Consider the following 27,754-nt stretch of genomic DNA (forward strand, 5'->3'; position numbering starts at 1 on the left):
GGCCAGTGGAGTGTCTCCTCATCCTTGGAGCAGAATTGTGAACATTTGCAGCAGTATTTACCTCTGGAAATGTTATCCCCACCAGAGGCAGCCACAGGGAGCAGAGATGGGGTGCTGGGGTGCTCACAGGGTGGAATGGGAGGGTCTTGGGGGTCCAACCCAAACCACTCTGGGTTCCAGAAGAATAAAACACCAGCCCAGGTGGTCCTCACATCTCGGGGTCTGGGTGCTGGGCTGAGCCCAGGAGTGTAAAATCCTCCTTCTCCAGCCCTGCAGCCAAAGGAGCAGTCTGAGTGTGCAGGATCAGCTTCTCAAGGCTGTTTATTTTCCCTCTCCAGAACATTCTCTCTCTGCCCTGCTGAGCTCTGCCCAGCAGCTCGGCCATGGCATTCTGTCTGCCCTCAGGGCGGTGTTTGCATTTTATACCAAAAACTGCCTGTGCCATGTTTGCAATAACGTGCCAATATCTGTCATTTCTGTTGGGCAGTGTGTCTGTGCCTTAAACCAACAGAAAAGTGTCACCAGCACAGCAAGGCATGGAGGGCAAGGAGAAGGAGAAGAAGGTCAGGACACATCCAAATCCCTCCATCTTGTCCCCTTGAACCCCATTCTAAAAACCCCAAAATTCTACTTTTTCACCCTGTGTTAACTCCCACACTACTCAAACCCTTGTGGTTTGTAATTCCTCACACAGAGTTGGCAGCTTTTTCCATGGGCTAAAATCAAAGCCACAGGTGTTTGTGACTTTGTGCCAGGGTCTGGAGCAGCCAGGGCAGCCAGAGGGATGTGCTGGGTCCCACACCCACAGAGCCCATGAACCAGCAGCCAGGTGTGACATCCAGGGTTTTCCAGTGGCTGCCCCAGGAATTCTGAGGGACAGAACGAGAGACAAAGGGCAGCTGTGAAATGCTGGGGATAAATGCCTGGAATTCCAGGCTGAGCTTTCATCTCACACAAATCAGGCCAGGCTTTCTGTGGTAGGTTGAACAGAGATTGGCTAAAACTGATATTTCACTTCCTTTTCAGTCACAGCGCGTTGCTGGGAGTGTTTAAACAGTGGAATAATGTATAATATTGAATGAAAGTGGGTGGTTTCTCTTTCTTATTCTTCTTTTCAAGTGGAAGTAATGACTTAAAATAGAATTAATAAAAAAAAGGGAAGAAATATTCCCAGTGCTGCATCCTTTGAAAATCATATCTTGGGACTTAACAAAACACAGTATTAACTTCAGTCGCAGTATTTTAGTATTTAATTAAATTTGGTTTCAGGAAAAGGTAGGGATCAGCCTCTAGGGCATAGCCAGGTAGTGCTTTAAAACTTCCACTGCAAAAAGCCTTTTTTGCACTGCAAAAAGCTTTAAATGTGTGTTTTTCACAGAATTGGATTGGAAAACACCTTTAAAGCCCATCCAGTGCCATCCCGTGCCATGGACAGAGACACCTCTCTCTGTCCCAGGCAGAACACCCTGGCTTTGAACACCTCCAGGGATGGAAATGCTGAGATTTAGGATAATTCTGGGATTAAACAGCCCCCCTCACAGCAGAGTGTCCCTGTGGCACCTCCATCATTCCAGTGCAGCGTTCATGGAGAGCAGGAATGCCTCTCCTAATGAATAATCCCACTTCCCTGATGTGTTAAATTGTTAAATGAGCTAACCAACTCCCTGCAAAGTGTGTTTTCAAATGTATTTTATTGCTGCAATAGTGGCATATGCTGAAATCTGTGGGGAGGAACTCAATAAAATGCTGCCAGCCTGGGAGTTTATTATTTATGGCATTTTTGAAGTTTTTCATCTTTCTGGAGCCTGGAAGCAGATGGGCTTCTAACATTTGATTTCCCTGGATCCTAATTAAAGCTGGAAATGTTGATGTTAAGAAATTAAGTGACCATTACTTAATTTTTCTCCCATTAAGTTTTTTTAAAAATATTTTTACTCTTTCCCAGACTGTGCTGACTTGTTTGAATTCCCAATAGCTTGATCATATTTTCTACATCTTTTTCCTATTTTCTGCTGCCTTCTACCTGCTCAGATCCTGTGAGCTGCTTCCAGAACTGATCTGCTGCCCTTTGATAGCAGCTCTCCAAACAAGAGCTCATGTCAAAACTCATGCAGATCTACATCTTGGGCACTGGGAATGCAGCTGAATTACTTAAAGTGAAGAAGTTGAAATAAAATACTTCCTCTTCCCAGTACTTAGCCTGGCTATTTACCTTTGGCTGCCCTGGGCATTGTTTGTATGGTGGGATATTGGAGGCTCAGGATAAATATTTAGAAGTTTCTGGACGTGCACACAGTTTTCAGCTGGGAAAAAGGGGGAATCCTTTGATCTGTGCAAGCAGAGGCTCTGGGACGTGTCTCTGGTGTTGCATCCCTTTGAGATTTGGGTGCTGATGTTCCCATGCCAGTCCTGCAAAAACACAGGCCCTGCAGGGAGGGGAAGGAAAACAGCAAAAATTTAAATTTAATCTGTTAAGAATCAGCCCAGTCTGGGCAATTTGCAAACAAACAGCCAGAGAAGTGTGAAGAGAGCACCCTGGCTGCTGCTGTAGTGGCTTTTCTTTGCACTCCAGGTGATTTTCCTGATCCCCACAGGGCTGTGGGCTTGCCATGCCCTGTTCCAGGTGAGGACCCCACTCCATCTGCAGCAGATTAACTAAATCTCCCCTTCCTGTGATCTCCCAGCATCATTTACAGCCCCCAGTTTGTGCCCTCCAGGCTGACCTCGGAGCCTGCCTCACCTCAGCTGAACTCCCAGCATCTGCTGAATTTACCCGGCTGAATTCCCTCCATATGGTGCTTCCTCCGCAGCCCCAGCCTCAAGAAGCTGCTACAGGTGCAGGGAGCTCGCTCTGAGGCTTTTCCCACCATCCCTGTGACCCCAGTGAATATTTTTATTGACTATTTTTATTTTTTTTCTCTGCAGCTCTCGGCTGTTTGCTGACTTCCACTATTTTTTTTTTTTTTTTTTGTAGCTGCGTGCTTCTTACTAACACAGAAAATCGAATAATGGCTTAGGTCAGAAATATTCCATTTTATAACCTCTGCAAATCCTCTTTGCTCGTGGGTTTTATGGGATAAGTTAATGCTTTACTGAGAAATGGTCTCAAAGCAGCCCCATTAAATAGCGCTTGTTTTTGACCTGTGGCATTGGGAAGTCAAGAGTTTTCCAGCTTTTCCTGCACGTGTGTCAGGCTTTTCATCAGCTTTGTGTTTCCATCCCTTCGGCTCTGTCAGGGAAGCAGCTGAAGGATGCTCAGGCAGGAGGTTCAGCAACCCCCCTGTACAGCACTCAAAAATTCTGCCCTCTACTTTGTGACTACTTCTACTCTAATATCTAAACTTTTGTGACTTCTTGTTCTTCCTGCAAGGTTGGTAAATCATTCCCTGGCTCAAACCCAAAATCACAGCTGTTTCCAGCTGCCTGCCAGGGTCTCAAATGCTTCTGACCTGGGCCTGGAACATCCAAAAATGTCTGGGGGACATTATGAGCTCCGACACTTCTCCAGAGACATTTCCACCTGAGCAGGAATTCAGGCTGGACTGTTTGCATCGCAGTGTCCCATCTGTGAGAAGCCATTCCCCCGTGTCCCAATTCCATCCCTTGTCCCAGTCCTTCTCCAGCACCCTGGAGCCTTTTTAGTCAGGGAAGAGGCTCTGAGCTCTGCCTGGAGCCTTCTCCTCTCCAGGCTGAGCAATCCCAGCCCTCGCTGATCCCTGCTCCCAGACAGGGAGTGAGGGCAGACTCTGAGCTCCTTAAGGAGGATGAAGCTGTGTGTGAGGATAAGGATCAGCTGCTCCATGGAAATGAGCACAGGGCAATGGGAATTATGATACCCAAGGCAGGAGAATGGCCTGGAGTGCTTAAGATGCCTTTATCCAGCTGCCAGGCAAGCCCAGCTGGGGATCATTGAGAGGCGTCACAGGAATCTGAAGTGTAATTCCAGGGATTGCTAATGGATCCACATCTGTCAGAGGTGCTGCCCTGGAACTGGAGCCTTGCCACAGGGAACATTTCAAACTGGACTCTTCCCACAAGGAATTCTTTCATTTCCAAAGGGGGGCAGAGGCAGCTGCAGGTCAGGGCTCTGCCAAGGGTGGAGAGAGGGGCAGGGGGCACAGGGGCAGAAGGACACTGAAATTGTTCTTGCTACCCTTGCATTGCAATAGGATTTATAATCACTAATAATGGCAGGGTTAGGTTTTTAAATCAAGGTTCTGTTTTTCAGACAGTGGTAATTTGGTGATTGCTGAGGAGCAAAGTAGCAGCAGGGAAGAGAGCAGAGCACACCCCTGGGCACTGGGAGCACGAGCTCTGTCAGCGCCTCTTCTTCATGTTCCCAGCATCTGTGTCTGCCTCTCTGCCACTTCTGATCCCTCCTCATCTTCCATTCCCACTGGATTTATTCTTGCAGCACTTTTCCTATTTCCTTCATTTTTTCAAAGCAGAATATAAATGCTACTCTACTCTTGAATTGGAGCTTTGGGAAACAGGAATTTTGGTAAATGTGGACTTAAAGCAGAATTCATTCCTTTTCCCTTAAATGTTAACATTTCATTTATTTATATATAGCAGCAAATGGACTCGTAGTAAAGATTTATGTGTTTCCTGGGTTTATTGACATAAACTGGAATCATTAGAGATGCCTCTTTTAACTTCTATACTGAAATTAAAATTAAATGATCAGTGCATTGGCCAATTAAGAGAAGACATTTGCAGCTTCAGTTTTCGTATTCAGTGTAGCTGGAAGTCACAGGGTGGTGATGGCAGTTAAATATTAGGAGAAATGGACATTTTCATTCTGGTGATGAACTTATGAAATGAACCCCCCAATTTGGAGTTTAATGACATTGCTGAGGGCTGAGTGGGGATGTTCTCCTTGGCCATGGAGCACCATCCAGAGGGAAAGCTGCTCTAACAGGGGCTGATTTGGGCTTTTATTCAGCAATTCAGCTGAAAGGAGCTATTATGTGTTATCACTTCGGCCTGAAATGAGTGCCAGTTCAACTAGCAGGGAGTGAATTAAATTGGATTGCAGTAATGCACATAAAAAGCCCTGGTAAAACCAAAAGTTAAATGCCCTTTTATTGGGGTGAGGGCTATTAGTTTTGTGGAGAGAATGGTAAAATCCTGCAGAAAAGCAGGTGCAGTTTCCCTGCAGCCAGGCCCCGTTGGATACCCGGCCCTGGCAGCACCAATCCCATGGGAATGTCGGGCTCTGGCTCCCTCACATTCTGTATTTGTGCCCAGGAGGGTGCCCTGTGCAGGAGGACTGGATGGTTTGTGTTGGGCTGGGCACTTGGAATCGCTGGTTTGGGATGGAAGGACCTTAAATCCCAGCCAGTGCCACCCCTGCCAGGGACAGGGACACCTTTGCTGTCCCAGGCTGCTCCCAGCAGGAGAGGTGGTGTGGGAGTCCAGAGCATCCCTCTGGCTGCCCTGGCAGGTCTGGGACCCTGGCAGGGGTCAGGAACCCCCCTGGACAGAGCCCCCAGAGACACTGGCTGTGATCTCTGTCCATGGAAAAGAGTTTTCAATCTTACAGGATGAATTACAAGCTTTGAATGTTTGATATAAGTAATAATTAAGTGTGGCACGGGTGCAAAAGTAAAATTTTAGGATTCCAGATAAGGGGTCCAAAGGGGACAAGATGGAGGAAATTGGGTGTGCCTTGTCCTTTTTCTCCTTCTTCATGCCCTCCATGTTTCACTGCGGTGTTGGCATTTTTCTGTTGGTTCAGGCTGGGGACACACTGTCCAACGTAGGTGACAGATATTGGCACGTTATTGTAAATCCAGCACAGGTAGTTTGTGGTATTTAATGTTTGTACCATCCCACTGAGGGCAGAGCCCCACACGCTGCCCTGCAGGACAGAGCTGCGGCAGGGCAGCAGAACATGTTAGAGATAAACAGAATAAACAACCTTGAAACAGCACAGACCAATTATGACTTCTTTGGCAGTGGGGCTGAAAGACAGAGACTTTCTACATCTCAGGATCATCAATGCCACAGATTCTGACAAGGTGGGATTTGAAGCAGTGACTCCGAGGTTTTCTGCTCAAATGAACCCATGAAATGTTGGATTCCTTGGAGGGCTCCCCCAGTCCATTGCTGGAGCTGCTGCTGTTACAAGAATGAAGTTACTGAACTAAGTCAAATAAGTGACAGGAAAACAAGGAAATCACAGCTTGTTTGTAATTAGATTGTGAGCGTAGAAAGAGGCTCCATTTCTTGAGTGAATTATTCACAATGAGTTATTTGCTCAGCCCTCGTTAGTAACAGATTTACAATAATTTCTTAATTTTCCATGTTGCTCTACTCATCCAGATAGCTGCTTCCTCTGTGGATTTTATATTAAAATTTCTAAGTACAATAAGCGTTGTTTCTTATTGCAAACATCTATCTAGAAGGCAAAAATAAAACCAAAAAGGAGTTAAAAAAGAAAAGGAAAATGCACTGTGTGTAGATTTATATTTCTTCAGTTAAAACATGTAGACACGAACTGGAACAGGGTCTCACTTATCACCAGACTTGGTTGCATCTTTAAATAACCTCCTTTTTATCAAAATATGTTCACAATATAATTCATAGAAGTAGCAATTTGGCAGATTGAACTATATTTTTCTGAATTGAATCTCTGTTCTCTCTGATTTAATATTTAATAACGAAAGCATATCTGCTAGTGAACTAGATAGAAATGACAACTCTTCTGTGGGGGCTGATTAGGGGAGGAAAATTCTGCAGGCAAGTAATATCTCTGTTTTCAAAGGATGCTCTTAAGCTATTAAATTCATATTCCTCTTTGAAATGTTCATAATAGTTTGAACAACCCGGAATTAACAAATGTAAATGAGTGTTTTAAATCTTACTTCTTAAATACTTACCTAGATAACTTCAGAGAAGGGAGATCTGATTTCTTGCAAGGAGATGTTTCTAGAGAAGATCCACAACTTCAGGGTCTTTTGAGCATTGCAGGAAATGTACAAAATCGTTTGTTTGGAATAAAATATTTGTAGAGACATGGAATGGAATGTCCAGCCTGGCCTTGGGCACTGCCAGGGATCCAGGGGCAGCCACAGCTGCTCTGGGCACCCTGTATCCCTCCCAATATCCAACCTTATACTGTCCTCTTTAGTTTAAAATGGAGGGGACACATTTGGAAAGAGATTTATTGCCCTGTTTCTGCTCTGGCTATGAAAGCACAGCCTGTGCTTTGAAAAGAATATTCTGTTTTTGTGATTGTGTAAATCTGCTGGGGTAACCTTGGGATGGGGTTGGGATGAACCCCTGTCCTCTCCTCAGCAGGGCAGGGGTGGCAGTGGCCAGGAGCTGCCTGTCCCTGGGGGCACACTGAGCTGCTTTTCTCTGTCACAGAGGGAAAGGGAAAATCTAGAAACGAAAAATCTGATGTGGCTTCAACCTTCTTGGAGCTCAGGATTCCAGCAAGTGCTGGTTCCTGCTGCAGGAGGGAGAAGGGAATGAGCCACTGGTTTGGCTGGGACACCATTCCCTGCCTGTGTCCCCCCAGCCTGGGCCCAGCTCTAACTGGGAGATTAAATGTGCTTGCTGATAAAATTACTTAGCATTTAAAATACAGCAGTGGCCATGGCAATGTTAAAGAGCAAAGAGCCCTTTGGCTTGTTCATTAAGCTGACAAAAATGAATAACAAATTGCAATTTGCTTAATGCACAGTTACCCCCTGCCCAAGGCTGGCAATTCTGGTACCAGGTTCTGGTACCAAACTTGCTCTGCTCTTCTCTTGTTCCTGCCTTGGCAGCAGCTTTGGCATCGCTGTTTGGATGCAATTAGAATAAAGCAGATCGGAATTGGTGCAGTGGGAGCCCAAACCCCAAACCAAGCAGCTCCTGCGGCTCTCCTCACCACCCTGGATGCCAAGTGGCCATTGCAGCCTGCTGCAATTTTGCTGGGGATTCTGTTCCCTCTAATTGTGATTATTGCAGTCTCCCTTCAGCATTTAATTGATTGCTGCATCTTGCAGCATCTTCTCCCAGGCCTGAAGGGCACTGTGGCATCACCTTCCCCTCTTCCATATCCTGGGTCAAACCCTGATCAGGTTTGATCAGGGTTTCAGCAGTGACAGAGCTGCAGGTTAAGAGAGATGCACAGAACAATTACCTGGCAATTTATAATACATTAATTAAGCATAGTGATCACTTGGCAGTGGCACAGTCTGCACTAAAGCCTGTGCACCGTGGGCAGGGATTGATGGGCACTGGGGAGGGATCCACGAGCCCAATCCTGGTATAGGAAATTCTTGGGATGGGATTTGCTCTCAGGAGCAATTACAAGGTTTGGGTTGGTGGGAAATTGGGAGTTTCCCCCTGTGCTGGGCACTGAGGCCACATCTTTAATGCTGGGATGGGGTTTGGGCCCCACTTGGGAAGGACACGGAGGGGCTGGAGGAGTCCAGGGCAGGGAATGGAGCTGGGAAGGGGCTGGAGAATCCGTGAGGGAGCTGGGAAGGGGCTGGGGAGTTCCTGAGGGAGCTGGGAAGGGACTGGAGAGTTCCTGAGGGAGCTGGGAAGGGGCTGGAGGATCCTGAGGAAGCTGGGAAGGGGCTCAGCCTGGAGAAGAGGAGCTCACGGGGGACCTTCTGGCTCTGCACAGCTCCTGCCAGGAGGGGACAGCTGGGGGGATTTGGGATCTCATCCCAGGGAACAGGGACAGGAGCAGAGGGAACAGCCACAGGCTGGGCTGGGGAGGCTCAGTGAGGATTTTGGGGAAAATTCCTTCACTATAAGGGTATTGGAAGGGGCTGCCCATTCCTGGAGGGATTTAAGTCATGTGGATGTGGCTTTTGGGGAGATATATAAATATATATTTTTATATATATATCCGCACAGATCTATCTGGACATATTTATAGACCAGCTCTGCATCCATGGCATGAACAGGGTGGTCTCAGTGCAGACCACCACCGTGGCTCTGGCAGCTGACACCATCCCACAGCTTATTTTTGCATCCCCAGGCACGTGCTGTTTCTTAAAATAAAATAAAAATTAAGAGAAAATAAAAAATAGCTCTTCCCAATAATCCTGGGACAGGTGAAAAATCTAATCCTCAGCCCAAATGGCTGACAGTGATGTCTGGGGTAGGAAAGCTTAAAATAAAACTGTTGCTGGGGAGAAATGAAAGCTTCAGGTTGGGAAGTGTTACAAATCTTGTAATATGTAATGAAAATCAAATTTAGCAAGGCTAGCACTCACTTCACGGGGTTTGGGTTTTTTTTCCAAACTCCCAGAACCATGAAGAAGTTCTTTGAGAACTTCAGTGATCAATAACCCATTACAACACTGACACCAACTCTGAACCTAATTACCAGGGCAGCAGAGCTTACCTAATGAGTTCTTAGAGTCATTGGAAGGGGCAAAAATTTGTGTGGATTAATATCCTCTTTTTTAATATATTTTTCTCCATGTACCTTGATCTCTTGAGCACAACAGAATCCAGGCTAAAAAAGAGGATAATGAGACTCGTCTTGTATCAAACCTCAAACTGCAAGTGCAGCATCTATTTTGCTCTGCTTGGGTGAAATTCTGGTTTTCTGGAGGACAAGAACCCCTTTGTTTTACTAAATCTCACTGCAATTCCTTTGAAATGAAGCACGTGGGTCTACAAACTTTTTATTCTTCTTTCTGTATATTTGTAATGTATATTATTTTTATATATATTTATAATGTATAATAGATATTATATTTATAAATTATACAATATGTATTAAATATTTGTTCTATTTATAATGTATATTTATAATTTATATGTTTATGCAATATTGTATATATACAATATAATATGCATATGCAATACGTAGGTGTGCAGAACTGCATGCTTTCCCCTCTTGCTTTCATTTTAAGTACCTGTGCATAGAAATGCATTTCTTGTAGAGAAATGACAGGTTCAACACACCCAGTGCTGGTGCAGTCACTGCTCCTCAGCTTGGGGATGTCTGTGCTGATTGAGTTCACTTGGAGGTTCTCATTTGAATTTTTCCAGCATCCAGCCATTTATTCCCCTTGCAACTTCCAGTGTGAGATTGGCGAACCCTCCAGCACTGATTTTTTTCCCTAAAAATAATCAAGCCCATATAATCAAGCCATCTCTCAGTCTTCCTGCTAAAGTAGCTTGAGCGTTTTTCAGTGTTTCTCTGAACTTTTTTGGGTTTTTTTTGTATTTTCAGTTGTTCTTCCTGGGTCTCTTTTTAAGCAGTGAGGAAGAGGAATCAGTGCCATGCTGTGGTGGTGTCCTGGATGCTGTGACAGGTCCCCTCCCTGAAGAGAGTTTGCCTTGGAGAGGGGGAGACCTCAATGGGCTTTTATCCCAAAGAAATCCCAAAGAGGTTTGGGTTGGAAGGGACCCCAACCCCATCCTTTGTCCCATGGGCAGGGACATCTCCCACTATCCCAAGCTGCTCCAAGCCCTGTCCAACCATGGACACTTCCAGATGTTATTCCACATTTAGAGGTGCATCCCTAAATTACCTCAGCACCTACCACACATGACTGAGCCATTGAGATGAATGTGTAACTGCCCCAAAATGCTAATCCAGGAAATTTCTTGTCTCCATCTCTTCCTCCCAGGAAGCTGCGAACTTTGTATTTGTAAAGATGCAAAATATTCCCCCCAGTTTCAGCTATCAAAGCTGAATTTGACTTCTAAGGTTCATTTAATCACCACAATGGCTTAGTTAGAGAGAACGCTGCCGAGGGGTAATTTATCTTTATTTGTCAGCTCCCCAGGGCTGAGTTCTTTTGAAGGGCAAAAGTGAATAGGAGGTAAGGATAAATTGTAAGCTGTCTAATTTTTGACCTGTGGTTTTTTTCAGACATTGTGTTGAGGGAGTTTTTGAACAGTGGTGCCAGGAGACCACGGGTGAACCTGTAGGGTGTTGCCAGATTGGGATTTGGCTGAGCCTGCCAAGTGTTTCACACATTTTAGCCAGGGAAAATATGTACAGGGTTTAAAGAGGACAGGAAGGAGTAGAGTTCTTTGTAGATCTTCATAGCTAAGGTGTGGCAAATTAATTTAAGCAATATAAACTGGCTGGATGAGAGCCCAATTCCCTCAGTGTTGGTGTGGCAGCAGCACGAGCCTCGTCCAACACCCACCACAGGCAGTGGAAGGGCCCCTTTTGATTTCCAAAAGATCTGAATCTTATTTAATTTCACTGAAGACAACTTGCACATGGCCTGACTGATGTTGTTGTAAAGGAAAGTGTTTCTTGCTCTGTGTTTTGTGATCAATGCTGGTTCCAAGGAAAGCTCTCCTTGCACTTGGTCACCTGGACGTGTGGCACAGCACCTCAGAGGGTGGCACAACCCTCTGCCCATCTGATGGGTCAAACCCAACCCATAAATTGTGATTGCAAAAGGAAAATTGCATTTGGGCATGGCCTGTTAATGTTTCTGTCAATAACTTTACTCATTTGTGCTGTGCTCCACGTTTGGTTTGTGGTTGTGTCCTGCTCTGCTGCCTCTTTCCAGGTTCTGCTCCAAGCACTTCACTCCTTTTTCCTATTTGGCTTTTACATGGAAATTCCCTGAATCCCAAGTTTAACCAGGGCAGTTTCCAGGCCCACTGCAGGCAAAGTTAAACCTTGACAGGTCCTGGTGGAAATCATGCAAGAAGGGTCATTCTCCATGGGGCTGGCTCGTGGTTTCAGGAGATCTCTAATGGCCAGGGGCTGGCAACTGCTCCTGTGGAGCTGAAATCAGGCAGGTTTTCCATCCTGGTAAAAAATCCTGGTGAAATCAGGATTTTCACCACGCTGCTGAAATCCTGCTTGTTCCCAGGACAGCACTGGCAGGATTTGGCCACCTCCAAAGCTGCTGGGCTTGTGTTGCAGTGGGATTTAGCAGGGAGCTGTTGATGCACTTCTGCTGTCTCACCCTAAACCTCCCTGCCTTTACTCCACATTTCTCACATGAACTCAAATGCCACCTAATTCCTGTCTCCTGCAGGACTTGGCAGTCTACTTAGAGGATTAGCTCCACTTGCATATAAAGCCTGTAAATTGCTGTCAGAGCTCTGTGTTTTGGGTAGCTCGTATCTGACTCTGTTTCATTATAAAATGAGGCCAACAACAAATTTTTTCATTCCTCACGAAGTGTATCCAGATATTTGTGTGGGAAAACTTCATCTTAAAATTCATCTTTATTGTGACTTGGCAAAATGCAGTGAACTGATGCTTCACACTGACGTGATTTTAAATACAAACTCAGGCTTAAATTTTATAAATCATTGATCACATATGGCATTTTTGTTTGTCTTTAGCAATTAAATTGTTAAAAATACATAAGAAATTGTTAAAAATACAAAAGAAGAAATGGTTAAAATTCTTAAAAACATGTAAGAATAAATGTTTTTTTGCCATGACAGAAACACATCGCTAATAATAGTAATAATAATAATAGTTTGAATTAGAATATTAAGATTTGATTAGAGGCAGTGCTTTGCAGTTAGAGCTCACAGGGTTGCTGTGCCACATTATAGCATTTATTCTACATTTTCTCATTGGTGTTTTAACTGTTCAGTTTGGTAAATGGGATTTAAGAGATAAAAGTGATCCTGAGTGTTGCCTTGAAAAGGAATACTTAGCAGGTAGATCTGGTTTTTTAGGCATTATAATGGCTGTGGATTCTTTACTTCCCTTTTCCATTTTTCTCTCTGTGTTTTATACTCTCCTGCCTATGTTAATTTTTTACCAAGGCATTTTGGTTTACCAGGGATATATCTAAATTAATTCCCCTCATGTATATGGGGAGGATTCAAGTAGAGAAGGGTGAGCAGTGGGCAGCAGCATTTATTTAAGGAACATGATAAGTGACAATTTTCTGGTGGACGCTTGGTTTTAAATTGCCCCTTAAAGCAGGTTTGACCCGTGGTGGAGAGCAAGCAGCACCCCCAAATTTCCAGTTTAACCAGGTTCATTCTCTTAATGTGAACTCTCAGTTTGCTCCAGCCCAGAGGTATCCTGGAGCTGCTGCAGGGAGGGAGTAGGGATGAGCTGTGAAATCTGAGAGAATTGAAGCCCTGTGGGAGCCTGGGACAGTAATTAAAGCTGGCAGTAATTAAGCAGGCTGGCCCAGGCAAGAGGAAGAAGCAGAGCAATCAGCAGAGGCTCTTGGCTCTCTCAGCTGGTGAGGAAGGAGCTGCAGGGTGGTGGAGCTGCCCTGTCCCAGGGCACTCACACCTCAGTGCTGAGCATCTCCAGCTCCCCTCCAGGGCTTTGGGTGGGGCTCGGAGCTGATGGGACAGGAGGGACCTGCTCCAGCCCCAGCTCCTCCTGCTCCAGGATCTGCTGCCCTGGCCTTGGCACTGCCACCAGGGCAGGGAGAGGAAGAGATTCCAGGATCCCCTATAAATGTGACAGTCACGGTCTCTGGGCAGAGAGACACAATTCTGTCTCTCAGGAGAAGCACAGAGAGAAGGAGAGGAAACAATCTTTATTCTGCTCCTTCGTTCTCCCCATGTGGAATGTGGTGTGGGGATTGTTCACCTGCAGTGATGGCTGGGCTGGATTCTGGTGAAGTTCTTTGGGGTCAGTGACCAGAGATTGTTCACCTGCAATGATGGCTGGGTTGGATTCTGGTGAAGTTCTTTGGGGTCAGTGACCAGGGATCCAGCTGTGGCTGAGGCTCTCAGCAGAGCCACAAATTTCTAGTTAGATAAGTAAAAAGTAAATATATAAAATAGTATAGATCTCTTTAAATAGTATATTAATATAATATAGTATAGTTTTAATAAAACTATCCTTCAACCTTCTGATCTAGAACCAGACACCATCATTTCTCCCCATTGAGGGTTGGTTGATTTTTGATATATAAAGGCAGAGCAGCTGATGGGATCTGTATGGGCACAAAGTGAGCTGTTCTCTGCTCTAGCACTCAGCTGTGGGCACACTGGAATCAGCTGGCTGGAGCAGCCACAAAATGATGCCAATTGGCCTTATTTATTGATTTTCTTCCTGCTCTTTGCCAGAAAGTTTAGGAGGTTTAGGTGAGGGCAAAAGCTGCAGAGGCAGTGGCAGCCCTGGAGAGGAGCAGCAGCAGGAGGGGCCGGGGTTGTGCCATGCCCCAAACCTCAGCCCTGCCCAGGCACGGCTGTTAAATGGCTCCAGAAATGAAGATCTTTGCTCCAAGCCCCGTTTCAGTTGCTAAGTGACAGCAGTGAGCTTGCCTTGCACCTTACTCACCTCAGCTGCCTCCAGAGCCAGGCCAGCAATGGTTAAAGGCAGGATGGAGCCCCGAGTGCCAGCTCTTAAATACATTATCCTTATTTATGGCCAAGAAATGCACATTTTGTCCCATATCGAGGGCAGGGAGCACTGAGGGAGCTGGGCAGGAAGGGTGGTGGGTCCATGACCGTGGCTTTTTCCAGATTCCAGAGCTGGGAGATCCCATTTTTATCAGGCCATGCTCTTGTCTGTCCCCTCTGAATGTACAGCTTTTGGTGGGAGCTGCTTGAAGATGTTTTTCATCTTTTCTTCACTCCCACAAATCCAGGTATCACTAGAAATGCTGGTGGTTTAAAATGCTGCACTTATTCCTCCCTCCAGAGTGTCTCTAAAACCTCAGCATTTGGGTGGGTCTCATTTCCTTTGCTGTGATTTTCTTTAAGGGTAGAAAGATAAGAACAGCCATTTAAAAATTCAATAATAATGAAAAAATAATGATCCAAAAGCAGTTTTGTTAAAGTCCTTTGGCATCATCCCAGTGATATTTAGCAAGGAGAGCAGGAATTCAGGGCTGAAAACCTGGGATGGAGGAAGGTGTCCCTGCTGGGACTGGATGAGCTTTAAGGTCCCTTTAACCCAAACCATTCTGGGATTCTCTTCTGCATTTTGGAGCATCCTGGGGGTCAAAAAGAAAATCCAGGGGATGATTCCTCAGCTCTTGCCTTGCATTTGGTTCAGTGATTTAATTTTCTTGGTGTGTAGGGGAAAATGAAATGTGCATCTTGGGCCTCTCATGGTTCCCCTGGAGTGAGAGGGGCTAAAATAGGAATTTTTAATAAAAGCTCATTAATGGAGCCTGCGTGGCGGGGCCCTGTGTTAATTATAACAAATATATATATATTTTCTGATCACAGGAGAGTGCTATTCAAATATAAATAATAACTGCTTCTGTACAGCAGGCTTGGGAGAAAAAAAAATTGTCAGATATTTTCAGTCAACAGCAGTTGGCTCCGCCAAGCTCCTCGTCAGCTGTGATGAGCTATTAGGGGAATGTTTATGGACACAGCAAAAATAAACTCCAAAAAGCATCCATCATCTTTATTGCCCCTTTCCAAAGTGAAAGGGGTTATTTTCTTGCTGGACGAGCCTGCAAAGGACGGATGGAACCTGGGAAGACAGAAATAATTGACAGGGTTTAGTGTTTTTCCAGACATGACATCAGGGTTTGATAGAAGAAATGGGAGATAATTCATCTTCCTGCAGCACTCAAAATGCTTTGGGAAGGCTCCAAACCCCTGAATTGCAGGAATACTCTGCTGCTTTATGTTACCTTGGTTTAATATGGGACTAAACACGCCACTCCTCCCCTAAAAAAGGGAATTTTAGCACCCCAAGGTCAATGTGCCTCAAAACCGTTTGCAAAGTGAAAAGGCTTTGTCATTTCTGTGACATTTGGGATGTTCTGGGTGGGTTTCCAGAATTTCCAGAGTTTTTCTGCTCCTGGAGGCAGAGATGCTCTGTGGTGGGGAGAACTGGGAGAAGCCTCTGCTCTCACCTCGCTCTGCACCATCAAGGTGTGCTCAGGTGGGGTTGAATTGGATTAAATTTCATCACTGGATCTATTAGAATTAGTTCCCTTCAAAGAGATTTAGTTTATTAAGAAGGAAAAACAAAGATTACAAAAAATCCCACTGTGCCAGGCTGGGGCTGTGCTGTCACATGTAGGACCCTGTTAAAAATCCCTTTCCCAGGCACAGGGAAGGTGTTTAAAATGCACAAAAATTGAGATGCAACTTGGAAATAATCATTATATTGTAGGTTTGCTCTGCCATCCATTGTGCCTTACCTGATGGGGTAATTACCACCGTTACAGAACATTTTAATTACAACACTGAGTCAAACTTCATGAAAGTGCCTTGCTACAAAAACGATATTAAATATGCACAGAAATGCTTTTTCTACTCATATTTTCCTTCCTATTTTGCTGTTAACAGAAACCAATTGCTGCTGTCACATCCCCTGCTTGTTTACAAGTTTCAAGGTTTTCCCAGCATTGTGTGGAAAAGAGAAATATTTTCTTTCCAGAGTATTAGATTATCAACAGATGCTGGTTTTATAAACTTGCTTTGAAAATCTGACTGGGCAGAGAAACTGTTTGAGACAGTGATCCAGCAAACTGAGAGGGAGAAATCTGAAAATTTGAGTCATTTAGCAGATTTACAAGTGTTTGCTCAGGGTGAGATTACAAATGATGCTGGTCTGTGAAGGCAGCTGAAAAGAGCTGGGGAGTGCCAGGCTGAAACAGCAGAGCTCTAAATGAAATCATGCACCCCCCTCTGCTCCTCGGCTGCATCTGAAAACAGCAGTGCAGAGGATAAATCAAAATGAATTTTGTGGGCTGTGGGAAGTCCTTGCTGGGAAGCTGTGCAAAGCCTTGTGCTTTTTGCTGCACGTTTGGCTGAGAAATCAGGTGAAATTTGGCCATTTTTGATGCCTGTCCTTTTGGTTCCATGCTCATTTTTGCTGGATCTTGCTTTTGCTCCCAGCCCCACACGGCCAGTGTTGCCTTTACAAACCATCACTGCCCAAAATCCCACCTGCAGCCCAGCCCAGCCTGAATCCAGGAGCAAAATCCCAGGTGGGCACAGGGAGAAGTCCTGGGATGGGCCAGGAGCTGGATCTGGAGCTCAGGAGCAGCCTGGGCTCAGCTGAAAGCCAAGGCTGGGTGGTCACAGGCATCCCTGGGGCTGCAGGGCAGGGCTCAGGTGGGCTCTCGGTGGAACCTGCACCCAGGGGTTCGATATTTATACAGAATATTTATCAATTGGTATTCATGAGCCCCTGCTTGTTCTGGGAGCGCTGCTGCATACCCACAGGTATTTCCCTTTGATGTTTCTTTAGTCTTTAACATCAAAATCAGCTTTGTGCCTAAAACATTCTTTGCAGGAAGTGCTGGGCCATTTGTGGAAAGCAGTTGGGTTTTCTCATCTGTATCAGCTGGCCTGCCACCCCCAGAGCAGGCTGGGTGAGCTCCCCTCTCCCTGTGCCACGCTCTGCCCAAGGAAGATGGCATGAGTGCCTGGTTGGAATTTTAGAAAAAAACTTTTTTTTGCATGAAAATTAAAGACCTGGCGCTGCACTTGGCTCGTTGCTGTTCGGGCTGGTGTGTATGATGATAACAGAGGCTGTGCAGGGCTGTGTTGCTGTCAGGGGGTGTTTTTGGGAGCCCCCAGAAGAAAATGATGCCTGATGATGATGATGATGGTGGTGGTGGCAGTGTCTGTGCCTGGGCAGGACGTGCTGCAGGGATGACATGAGTGGACACCATTTCCAGGAAGCTGGGGATGAAAGGGAGGGATGTGTTCAGAAACACAGAATGATTCTTGTTGGAGGGACCTCAAAAATCATCAGATCCCTCAGGAGAAGAGGGGATGGCCTCAGGCTGTGCTGGGGAGGGCTGGCCTGGGCAGCAGGAGGAATTTCTCCATGGAAAGAGCTGCCCAGGGAGGTTTGGAGTGCCCATCCCTGCAGGTGTCCAAGGAATTCCTGGAGGTGGCACTTAGTGCCCTGGGCTGGGGACAAGGTGGGGATCAGGCACAGCTGGGACTCGATGACCTTGGAGATGTTTTCCAACATAAATGATTCTAGTTCCAGCCCCGTGCTGTGGCTATGGAAGGAATAATTCTCAGTTTTGTGCCCTCACATACAGCCAGGCCACTAATTTCAGCAGGTTGCTGAAAAGCAGCAGCACCTTTGGCCATTGTGTTATTATTTATTTCTGCTTTGCTCCTTTATTGACATGCAAAACAATTTTGGAGAGCAGCTGATACAGCTGCATGGGGTTGGTGTGTGATGAGAGCCTCACCTGATGTAAAAGATGCCTTTGATATTCTCTGTTATCTCTCTGGAAGGTTCAGATTGTTCTGAGGAAAATGAAGAACAAAAATATGCACAATGACTCCATTAACTCCCTGGCAATTACACTCCAGCTCTTTTCAGGATCACGGTGGAAAATTAGTTCCTTAAACCCAGAAAGGGTTTCCTAAGCAATTAGGGAACTGCTTAGCAAAAAGGGATTGTTAAATCCATTGTCTTATGAAATCCATCATGCCACCAGGAAATAAAGATTTATGGCCATGCCGTTTATGGGAACCACATTCTGTGTCTCATGGCTTTACCAGGGAAGGGATTGTGCTCAAAATCCATGGATTTTTGGGAAGACAGACAGAGGACCCGTTTTCTGTGGAAATTTAGTGCAGCACATGAGTATGGGCTTGAAAACTGCCCATTCCCATTAAATGTCAACGTTGGCTTTGATGGAAAAGCAGCAAATAATTATTTTAGCCAGAGTTTCACATTGCAGTTTTTTTAAAGGGTTTGGGGTCTTTAAAATAAAAACTGTTTAGTGCAAGCTGCTTTTCTTTTGTTCTTTGTAACCTGTGAGTTCCTTTGGTTGTGTAAGGAGTTTGTCCAATTCCCAATATCCACATGGGTGCCTGTGGGAACCCCGGGGTGAAAATTAAGGAGGTTATTTCTGGGGCACAGGAAAAATGGAGAGTAAATGGCTCTGTACTTGAGAGGCTGTATTATTCTAATCTTTTCCCAGTGTGAAATTCTCACTTAAAATTTCATGGGAACATCTTTCCCTTAAATACAAGTCCTCACTTCAGCTTTTACTGGGGGTATTAAAAATATGTGTAGGAAAGATAACACTTTGTAGCTGTGTAGTAGCTATTAGGGAGAAAAATCTGGATTTGAATGCTGATCGTTTGCAGATACAGAAATTGTACCACCTGCTGCTGGAAAACATGGAGCACCCATGAATATTATGGGAAGTGCTCTGACAGCTGCTGCAAGGGGGAGGCTGGAGCAGCTGCTCACTAAGCAGAGAAGGAGAATATCAGTGAGGCACTGAGTTTTGCACCTTTATTAACAATCTGTCCAAAATGCCATCCAAAAAAATGTCGAAAACAAATTTTACCGTGTGCAGGAGCTTGCTGAGCTTACCTACACACTGCTGCAAGCACTTTTAACTCACTTTTCTCCAACTCTCCCACTTAAATAACTTCCCAGAGGTTTTTACACCTTTGCAGTGCCCACACAGCATGTGGATGTTTTCCAAACAGGAATTCCCACTTTGGTAACTCCCTGGGTGCTTCCCTGGCCTCACCCATTGCTCTTGGAGCTTCTGGTTCTCCTCTGCATCAGCCCTGAGCTGCAGATCCTGAGAGGTGCTCGGGGCTTGTCAGGTGAACCCGTCCTGAGAACATCTGAATGTATTTCCAAAGTCATTCCCTGCTAATTAACACACAAACTCCTCGCTGTTAATAAGATAAATCGGTGTTGTCTTGATCTTATGCACAGTTTATGGTAATTTTAAGCCCTACAGAAAGTAGCTGCTTCCATGAACGAATGGGGATAATTAGCTGGAGATGGTTATTATGCAAATTGAGTAAGCTGCACCTTTGAGTGGAAGTGGATGAGCAGGTTGAGCATAATGCCCCAAATTTGGATGCAAATGGAAAAGCTGTTATGGCATAACCTGCCCAGGTTGTCCATGCTTAGGATCAGCTGCAGAAATTCCTCTGGGAAATGAGCCCAGGCTATTCTCCATCCCCGGGGGGAGCATGGCTGGGCTCAGCATCCCTGCGTGATCCCACTGGGGGCACTTTTTTGACCAAAACCTCATTTCAATGAAACCAAAAGGTGTGGGCCAGTATTGAGATTTTGAGGTTTATTTATACAATTCTGACTATTTAGATCATATTCAATTTTAATGTTTTTACTCCCATATCTTTTTCACTTAGGTTTATTTTGAATTTTATTTTTAACAGCCACATAAATACTATTAATAGGCTGAAATGGAGAGGAATATTGTAAGACTGAAATGTTCAAACCCTAAATTAATTTATTTTTTGGGTTTTTGGATTTATTTTTTTTTTTTCAGAGTTCACCACAGGACTCCTCATGTATCTGCTCTGGTTTGGAACTGAGTGTGCCATGAAATGTAGGACTGCTGGAGCCCGTGGGGCTGGAGCAGGTGCTGATGTTGGCCACGCTGGTGGGACCCCAGGAGGAGAACCCTGAGCCAATTCCCTTGCTGTGAGTGTGTCCTTAGACTCATTTCTTCAGGAGCCATTGGAATTCTGTTCATCTGGGCTGTCTCACCTTCCTGGTTGCTCTGAGTAACCAGGAGCTGATTATTAATTAACACTGAACACAGTAATTGAGAGCAACCTGCTTTAGACAGATTGTTATTGTGAGAGATTTCTGCTCTGCTCCTGCTGCCCCAGAGCTGGGGACCCCCAGAACCCGAGGCTGGTTGGGGTTGGGATTGGGGATGGGTTGGAAGGGGTCTCTGGAGAGAACCAAGTCCAACCCCTGCTCAGTGGGTTCACCCAGAGAAGTCCAGGTGGGTTTGAGTATCTCAAGGAAAGGCACTCCACAATCTGGGCATCTGTCTGAGGGACATTTTGGTTCCGACAATCCTGGGTCTCTCCTGGCTCTCTCCCATCCCCACCCAGCAGCAGCTCCTCCACCCGTGCCCCTCTCCCCGCATGTAAACCAGCGCCAACCTCATGAACGTGGGATAAAAATGCTTTATGATGTTTTCTCTGGGAACCAAAGGGAATCAGGTGATGTAGGGTACAAATGAGGGCAGGACATCCCAGGCTCCTGTTCCCTGGGGGAGGACAGAGGACTTATATTTACATTACACATGGCATGCCCTGACTGTCAATATTGTGAAGCTCCTCTGCAGATGGATGAAATCTCCACCTGAACTTTGTCAAACTTTTTTATCACTCCATCTTTTGATTATCAGCGGAGAAAAAAAAAAAAACAACAAACCCACATTTCCATAACAATAGCACTTAATGACCGGAGATGGTGAAAATCCAAGGTCTAATTTTATCCGTGGAAATAAAGATACCAGACGTCTCTGGCGAAATATTTGAAACTTGTTTTAAGAAAAGATGTTGGTGGCGAACAGATGGCCCCGGCCCGCCATCCATATTCATGAGTGCGTTGATTTCATTATGCCTTCCCCTAGGAAACTCAGCTTTTATAAGTCTGCCTGGCCATCAAATTGAGCAGTCAGGAGCCCTCTGTCACAGCTCTGTTGCTGTAGAAATTGGGGAAAGTATGCGAGAGGCTTTGGCACTTTTGTCCTGACTTTTATCACCCAGCACCTGTTGTTTGGGGCTGCAGAGCTGAGATTTTTATCAGGTGGAGTACCATGTTCATTTTAACTGAGTGACTTTAATTTTGTGACATCCTTGTGCTGCTTAATAACTTCCAGAGGGTTGGGACCTAGGGGCAGGAGCTCCCAAAATCTCTTTGGGGAAATCCCTGGTGCGATTCTCTGCTTGATATATTAATTGCCCAGGATGAATTTTACAAAGCAGTGATCACTTAGACCACAAAGGGAAATAAAACATCCAGACAGAACTGTAAATCCAATTTGAAGTGCCTCTTCACAGAGGGAAACACGTTGTTAAGCGCTAGTGAAAGCTGGGAATTGTTTTAAGAATTGTTTTTAATCGACTTTGAAGGCTTCTATGTGAAATTAGGGATTTTTAAGCGTTGTCCAAAGAAAGATTTTTTTTTCCCTTTCTTTTGTCCCTTTCTCAGTACCACCATATTCCATATGTGAGGATCCACACTGCTGTCTCTGAATAGTGACAATTGGATTTTTTTGGTACAACATTCGTGCAGCCCTGATGGAGCTGAGCCACCTCCTGAAGGTGAAGCCCACGAGGTGTCTCGCAGCAAGTTTCTTTTCCAGGCACTGATTCAGTGATGGGAGAGCATCCCTGGGCATTGGAACCCCAGGATTTGGGGTCCAGGGATGGGAACACCCCTGGTGGGAGCAGGGGGACCTCAGGGACTGATTGATGGCAGGCCAGGACTCTCTCAGCCCTGCATTCAGGACTTACCTCGCTTTTTTTTTAAGGCAAGTTTAGCAGCTGGTCCTTTGATTTGCAAAATGAGGTTTAGTTCTAAAGAATAGGCCAAGACTGAGGGGATTCTGTAGGTTTGGGACTTGGAATTGCTTTTATCTTCCTCTTTTTGTCACTTGGTTCCTTTCTTTCTGGCCAGAAGTATTTTTGTGTGCTCTTCAAAAGCCGGGCTGCTGTTGTACTTGGGCTCCAAAGAGCCTTAAAAGTGCCATTTAAATTCAGATCTTTTGCAAAGCTTGAAGGGAGAGAAGTTTTTAAAGTGTTTCCTACTTGGACATAATCGATCAGTAGCAGGGTAAAACCCAGAAATCTTCTTTTGGGGACCTTTGATGAATGAAATTACAGCTGCGTGACACAACAGTTTAGGTGTCAGCTGAACAAAGACAACATGTGACCATGACAACAGAATGTCCACTTTTTATTTTACTTCTTTTCTAGAAGTAAAAAATAAGGTTAATATTCTCCCATTTGGTTTGCTTGATCAAGGGTACAGTTTAATTAAATAAAATGAGCACAACTACCATTTTTTTGCATTATGTCAGTTTAGCATTCATCTCCCAAAGGGTACTCAAAGGATCATTTAATTTTAAAATTATTGTAGCCTTGAAATAACGTAAAAGGCCCTGATATATTTAATCAAAGGAGGTAACTGGTAATAGAGGAATAAATCATTCGTGCATATAAATAACAGGGCTCCCACAAGGGTGGGAAGGCAACAGGGGAAATATTTAGGGCTAAATTGTTTTTTCTGGCCCCCTTCTGCTTGCATGTGTGGAGTTAAACAGCTGAGATGGTTTATCACAGGCCCACTGTAGGGTTTGTCTGTCCCCAGGACATCCAGATGTGCTGCCAGCTGTCCCCAGGCCTGTCCTCCCGTGTCACTTGTGCCTGGTTTATCCACCCCACTCGTGTGGGAGCGTGTTCTGACCTGAGCAGTGCCTGTGGAAATGTCAGGATTTGGGGTGCCTGCAAATCCCCAGTTCCCCCTTTGCTGTGGGTGGTTATTTGTACACACCTTGGAAAAGCTCAGCTTAGAGTTTGGAACAACAGGAGAGGGTTTGGCTCATCCCCTGGGGGCTGGGGGTGCATCCAGGCCAGCCCTGGGTGCCACCAACCCTGGCATTGTCACCACCCTGATGGTGGCACCAACCCTGGCATTTTCACTACCCTGATGGTGGCACCAACCCTGGGATTTTCACCCCCCTGATGGTGGCACCAACCCTGGCAGTGTCACCACCCTGATGGTGGCACCAACCCTGGCAGTGTCACCACCCTGATGGTGGCACCAATCCCTCTCTGTTCCCACAAGTGCCAGGCTGGGACTGGGCCAAACTCATCTCCTTTGAAGGAATTTCTGAGTTTCATTAATGCATCTTTCAGTTGGTTCTTTCAAGAATTGTTTTATTTATATGCTAGAGGAAACAGTAAGCCAAACAGAAATATTATCTCTATTGTGCTAGATTAGTTATATGGGACTATATTAATTAGTAAATAGACTATTAATGTGTATGATAAAATAATGCAGGAGGAGTTCTCCCAGCAGTCTGTTGTGACCAGCTGGGGACTCTGCTCCCAGATATTCCCAGGCAGTTGAAGTTCCCATCAAGTGGCACTTATTTATATATTTTTTTTTCTATATTAATTATTATACACATGATAATATAACACAAGAGGTTTCCCCCTGAACCTCTGGGGCTCCTGCTGTGCTCCCAGCTCTTCTCAGGCAACTGAAGCTCCCATCAAGTGAACAATTAAACACCTGAGCCACTCCAAACCTGTAAATCTTTTGACAAAACACCCACCACGAAGTTGTTCTTTGTGTATCATCTGTAATCTGCAAATCTCTCAGGGTGCAGGGGCACAGGTGCTGCTCCTGGGCTTGTCCCCTTTCTGCTGTCACACCTTCCCTGTGACACCTCTGCCTGTTTTTAATTAACACTCACGGTGATTATATCCACAGGAATTTCCAGAGACATGGAAAACTGGCTTTAACCAGAAGGGATAATGCCACACCTGCCCTGAGTGTTTTGTCCAAAATCCAGAGGGTCAATTTGCTTAATTGATTAAGAACAAATATGTTAAAAACTACCCTTTCTAGGTTTTCTCCTTGAATGGAGTTACTCTGTTAATTCAAAGGTTTTTCAAAGAGATTTAATGAAAAATTAATTTCTAGGGAAAAGAAAAAAAAAAAAAAAAGGTGGCAGCTCATAAATATAAGATTCCTCCCATCTGTTGGTGGTGCATGAGTCAGGGCTGTGTGCATGCACCTGGATAAAAGATGAATAACCTGCAGCTCGTGCCAGGAGAGCTTTTCAGCAGGTTGGGATCAGGCAGGCGCCCGAGCAAGGTCGTTCAGGATTTCCCATCCAATCTAAACTTGTTAGAAATGACATGTCAGTGGTGTAACTGCCTCCCTCAGCATTGATATGGAGTCAGAAAACCTCCAGTGGCCTCAAACACCTACCTGTGGAAAGTACTGGAAATTAAAGATGTGTGTGTTTTATTGATGCTGAAATCTGGATTTGGTGTTTTGGGTGTGGCCCATCCCTGGTAGTGCCCAAGGCCGGGTTGGATGAGGTTTGGAGCAAACTGGGACAGTGGAAGTGTCCCTGCCATGGCAGGGGTGGCACTGGGTGGGATTTAAGGTCCCTTCCAGCCCAAACTATTCTGCAATAACAACAACAATAAAAAGGGGAATTGTGAGGGGAAATACAGATATCTGTAAAACAGGGATGGGCAATACAGGCTGAGGGTTCCAGGGTTTCAGTTTCCTCCTCTGTGGTGAAGCTCTGCAGGACTTCTGTTCTTCCTAATCCTAATCCATGTACCTCCTTTAGAGCATTTCTACATTTCTCCAGTCTCCTATTTATAAGTACACAGAAGTTGTCTTAATGAGAAAGTAATTTCATGGGTAAAAACCAAGCAATTCTGTAAAAGAGCTGGAGGAAGTTGTTTCCTGCATATCCATCACGTTTCTTAAAGTAGAATTTAAGAAATTCTGAGGTTGGGGATGCCACGCTCTGGGTGCTCAGCCCCTTCTCTGGGATCTTTTTTTGCAGCAAACAGCCCAAAGCTGTCTGCCAAAGCCTTTGCAGCCTCTTGCCTGTGTGTGGAAGGAGTGTGGCAGGTCCTGTCCCTCCCAAGCGTGGGAGGATGTTGTTCTCCCTGCCATACTGTGAGTGGGAGAGTGGGAAAAACCAGCCAAAAGCTGCAATGGCATTTCAAGTTAACCAAGCTTGCAGGAGCCGCCTCTGACTCAACAGATGTGGGTTAAATAATTTAAATTTGCTGCATCCCTTACCATGGAAAATGGGGAAGTGCCATAAATCTGAAAGTTGCCATGAGGTGACTTTGGTTTGGTTGGGTGGATCGTGGAATATCTGGAATTGGAAGGGGCCCCCAAGGACTGAGTGCTGTGGCTGTGCTGTTGAGTTGGACTGACATCAATGATTGACGTGTGCTGGCAGCCACCAGGAAAAAGTTCTGCTTTATACACTCAAAGAGTTTTAAATTTAGGGGTTTTTTTTGGTTTACCACTCCCACTCCTCTCTCTGGGTATAAAAAGGAAAAGCACATGGAGGGCAGGGACCTGAATTGATTTGGAAGAGGTTTTGTGCATTTTGGAGCATTTCTGGATGCCAGGGTGTTATGCTGACTTCTTGTAAGGGAAGAGGGTTCTGGTGGCCAGAGTTGCTTTGATTTTCCTCTTTGGCAGCTCCCACGGCTCTTCAGGCAGAAGGGATTTCACCAGTTTGTTGTCCCTGCACTGGGAGGTTCTGCCAGTGGGCTGGGATTTCTGCATCCTTTGAGGGAACAGCCTCTACAGACATCCCACACCCCATCCCAGGAAATCACTAAATAAAATCATCTGTTAAATTAAGTCTTCGGTGAGGAAAGCTTTTAAAGAGATGGTCTCAAGTGTTTCTCCATGGAAAATGAGAAAGGGGAGTGCATTCCTCTTGGCTTTATTCCCACTCAGCTCTGTCCCAGCAAAAACAAAAGCAGCTTTCTGCATCGCATCCTCATTTACAGGGCAATAAAATCCCAGGAAAAAGCAGCAATGCTTCATAAAAGTAGAAACCAAGCAAATAGAAACCTCTCCTGAGATGTGTCCAGCCCTCAGATCGTTTGGAAGGTGGTCAGGAGCCGTGTGGGACGGTTGCGTTCCAGCTGGTAAAACAAAAATCAGGGGAAGAGAAATGAGTCAATACAGGTCTAAGATTTTCCCTCTGGGCACTGCCAAAGGTTTCAGGGCAGAATTTTCCAAGGAAACTTTCCACCTGAGGCTGATGATGTTTCTTCTTGTTACACTAATGGGGCTTTTGGCTCTGTCTGTGGGACATCTCCGCTGTGCCGCGGCCACGTGGGCCCTGCCCAGCCCGGGCTCCTGACAGGGCAGGTGTGTGCAGGTGTGCTTTGGCTGTTCCTGAGGGTTCAGGTGTGTTCAGGTGTGGTTTGGTTGTTCCTGAGGGATCTGGTGTGTTCAGGTGTGGTTTGGTTGTTCCTGAGGGATCTGGTGTGTTCAGGTGTGCTTTGGCTGTTGATGGATCAGATAGTTCAGGTGTGCTTTGGCTGTTCCTGAGGATTCAGATGTGGTTTGGTTGCTCCTGAGGGTTCAGGTGTGCTTTGGCTGCTCCTGAAGGTCCAGGTGTGCCTTGGTTGTTGATGGTTCAGGTGTGCTTTGGCTGCTCCTGAAGGTTCAGGTGTGCTTTGGTTGTTGATGGTTCAGGTGTGCTTTGGCTGTTCCTGAGGGTTCAGATGTGGTTTGGTTGCTCCTGAGGGTTCAGGTGTTCTTTGGCTGCTCCTGAAGGTTCAGGTGTGCTTTGGCTGTTCCTGAGGGATCAATGTGGTTTGGCTGTTCCTGAGGGTTCAGGTGGATCAGGTGTGCTTTGGCTGTTCCTGGGGATCAATGTGCTTTGGCTGTTCCTGAGGGTTCAGGTATGCTTTGGCTGTTCCTGAGGGATCAGATGTGATTTGGTTGCTCCTGAAGGTTCAGGTGTGCTTTGGCTGCTCCTCCAAGCCCTGTGGGACCACGCCAAGGCCACACATGGCACCTGGGCACTGCAGGTGCTGCTGGGGCAGTGCCCACACGAGCTGGCTCCAGGAATGCTCCTCCTCAGTGGATACCCCCGGCTGCATCCATCCATCCCTGGAACTCATTTCGTGTTCCCAGCACGATGAGAGCCCAGTGCAGTGCTTTGTGTTGGAGCTGCTCTTCCAGCACTCACTGCTGTTCATCGGGGGAGCCCTTGCAGATGATTGAACATTTTAATCTCCTTCCTGCATTTCCTCACGTGGGCTCCAGTAATGTGCATCCCGCAGCAGCAAGTGGACTATGACCCAGAAGGGATTCAGGGCTGTGGAACAAAGTGTCCCTGCTGTAATTTCTTTCTCATCTTCATCTTCTCCTGCTGTATCCTCGTGTAACTCCACGCTGGGCTGTTCTGAAGCATCATTTCCAGCAGCTCTGCTCCTGGAGGCTCCTGTGCTTCAGCAGGAGCTTCATGAGAGGCACTGCTGGTGCTGCCAAGGTGAATCCTCAGCTGGGTGAAGAGTGGGTGCTGCTGGGTGTGTGTGAATGGGAGGAACCAGGGAATGG

The 27,754-nt window shown here is 45.8% G+C and overlaps 1 long non-coding RNA gene across 3 annotated transcripts in view; it reads left to right on the forward strand.

The window, feature by feature from the left end:
• The window catches only part of LOC115497025 (uncharacterized), a 97,932-nt gene that overhangs the window by 15,738 nt on the left and 54,440 nt on the right, over positions 1-27,754 (forward strand). For all 3 annotated transcript variants that reach the window (XR_012057848.1, XR_012057847.1, XR_004369145.3), the window contains exon 2: positions 20,142-20,296. This is a non-coding gene — a long non-coding RNA (uncharacterized lncRNA). The remainder of the gene's footprint in view (positions 1-20,141; positions 20,297-27,754) is intronic.

The sequence above is a fragment of the Taeniopygia guttata genome, chromosome 12 (assembly GCF_048771995.1).
Source record: "Taeniopygia guttata chromosome 12, bTaeGut7.mat, whole genome shotgun sequence".
Taxonomy (NCBI): domain Eukaryota; kingdom Metazoa; phylum Chordata; class Aves; order Passeriformes; family Estrildidae; genus Taeniopygia; species Taeniopygia guttata.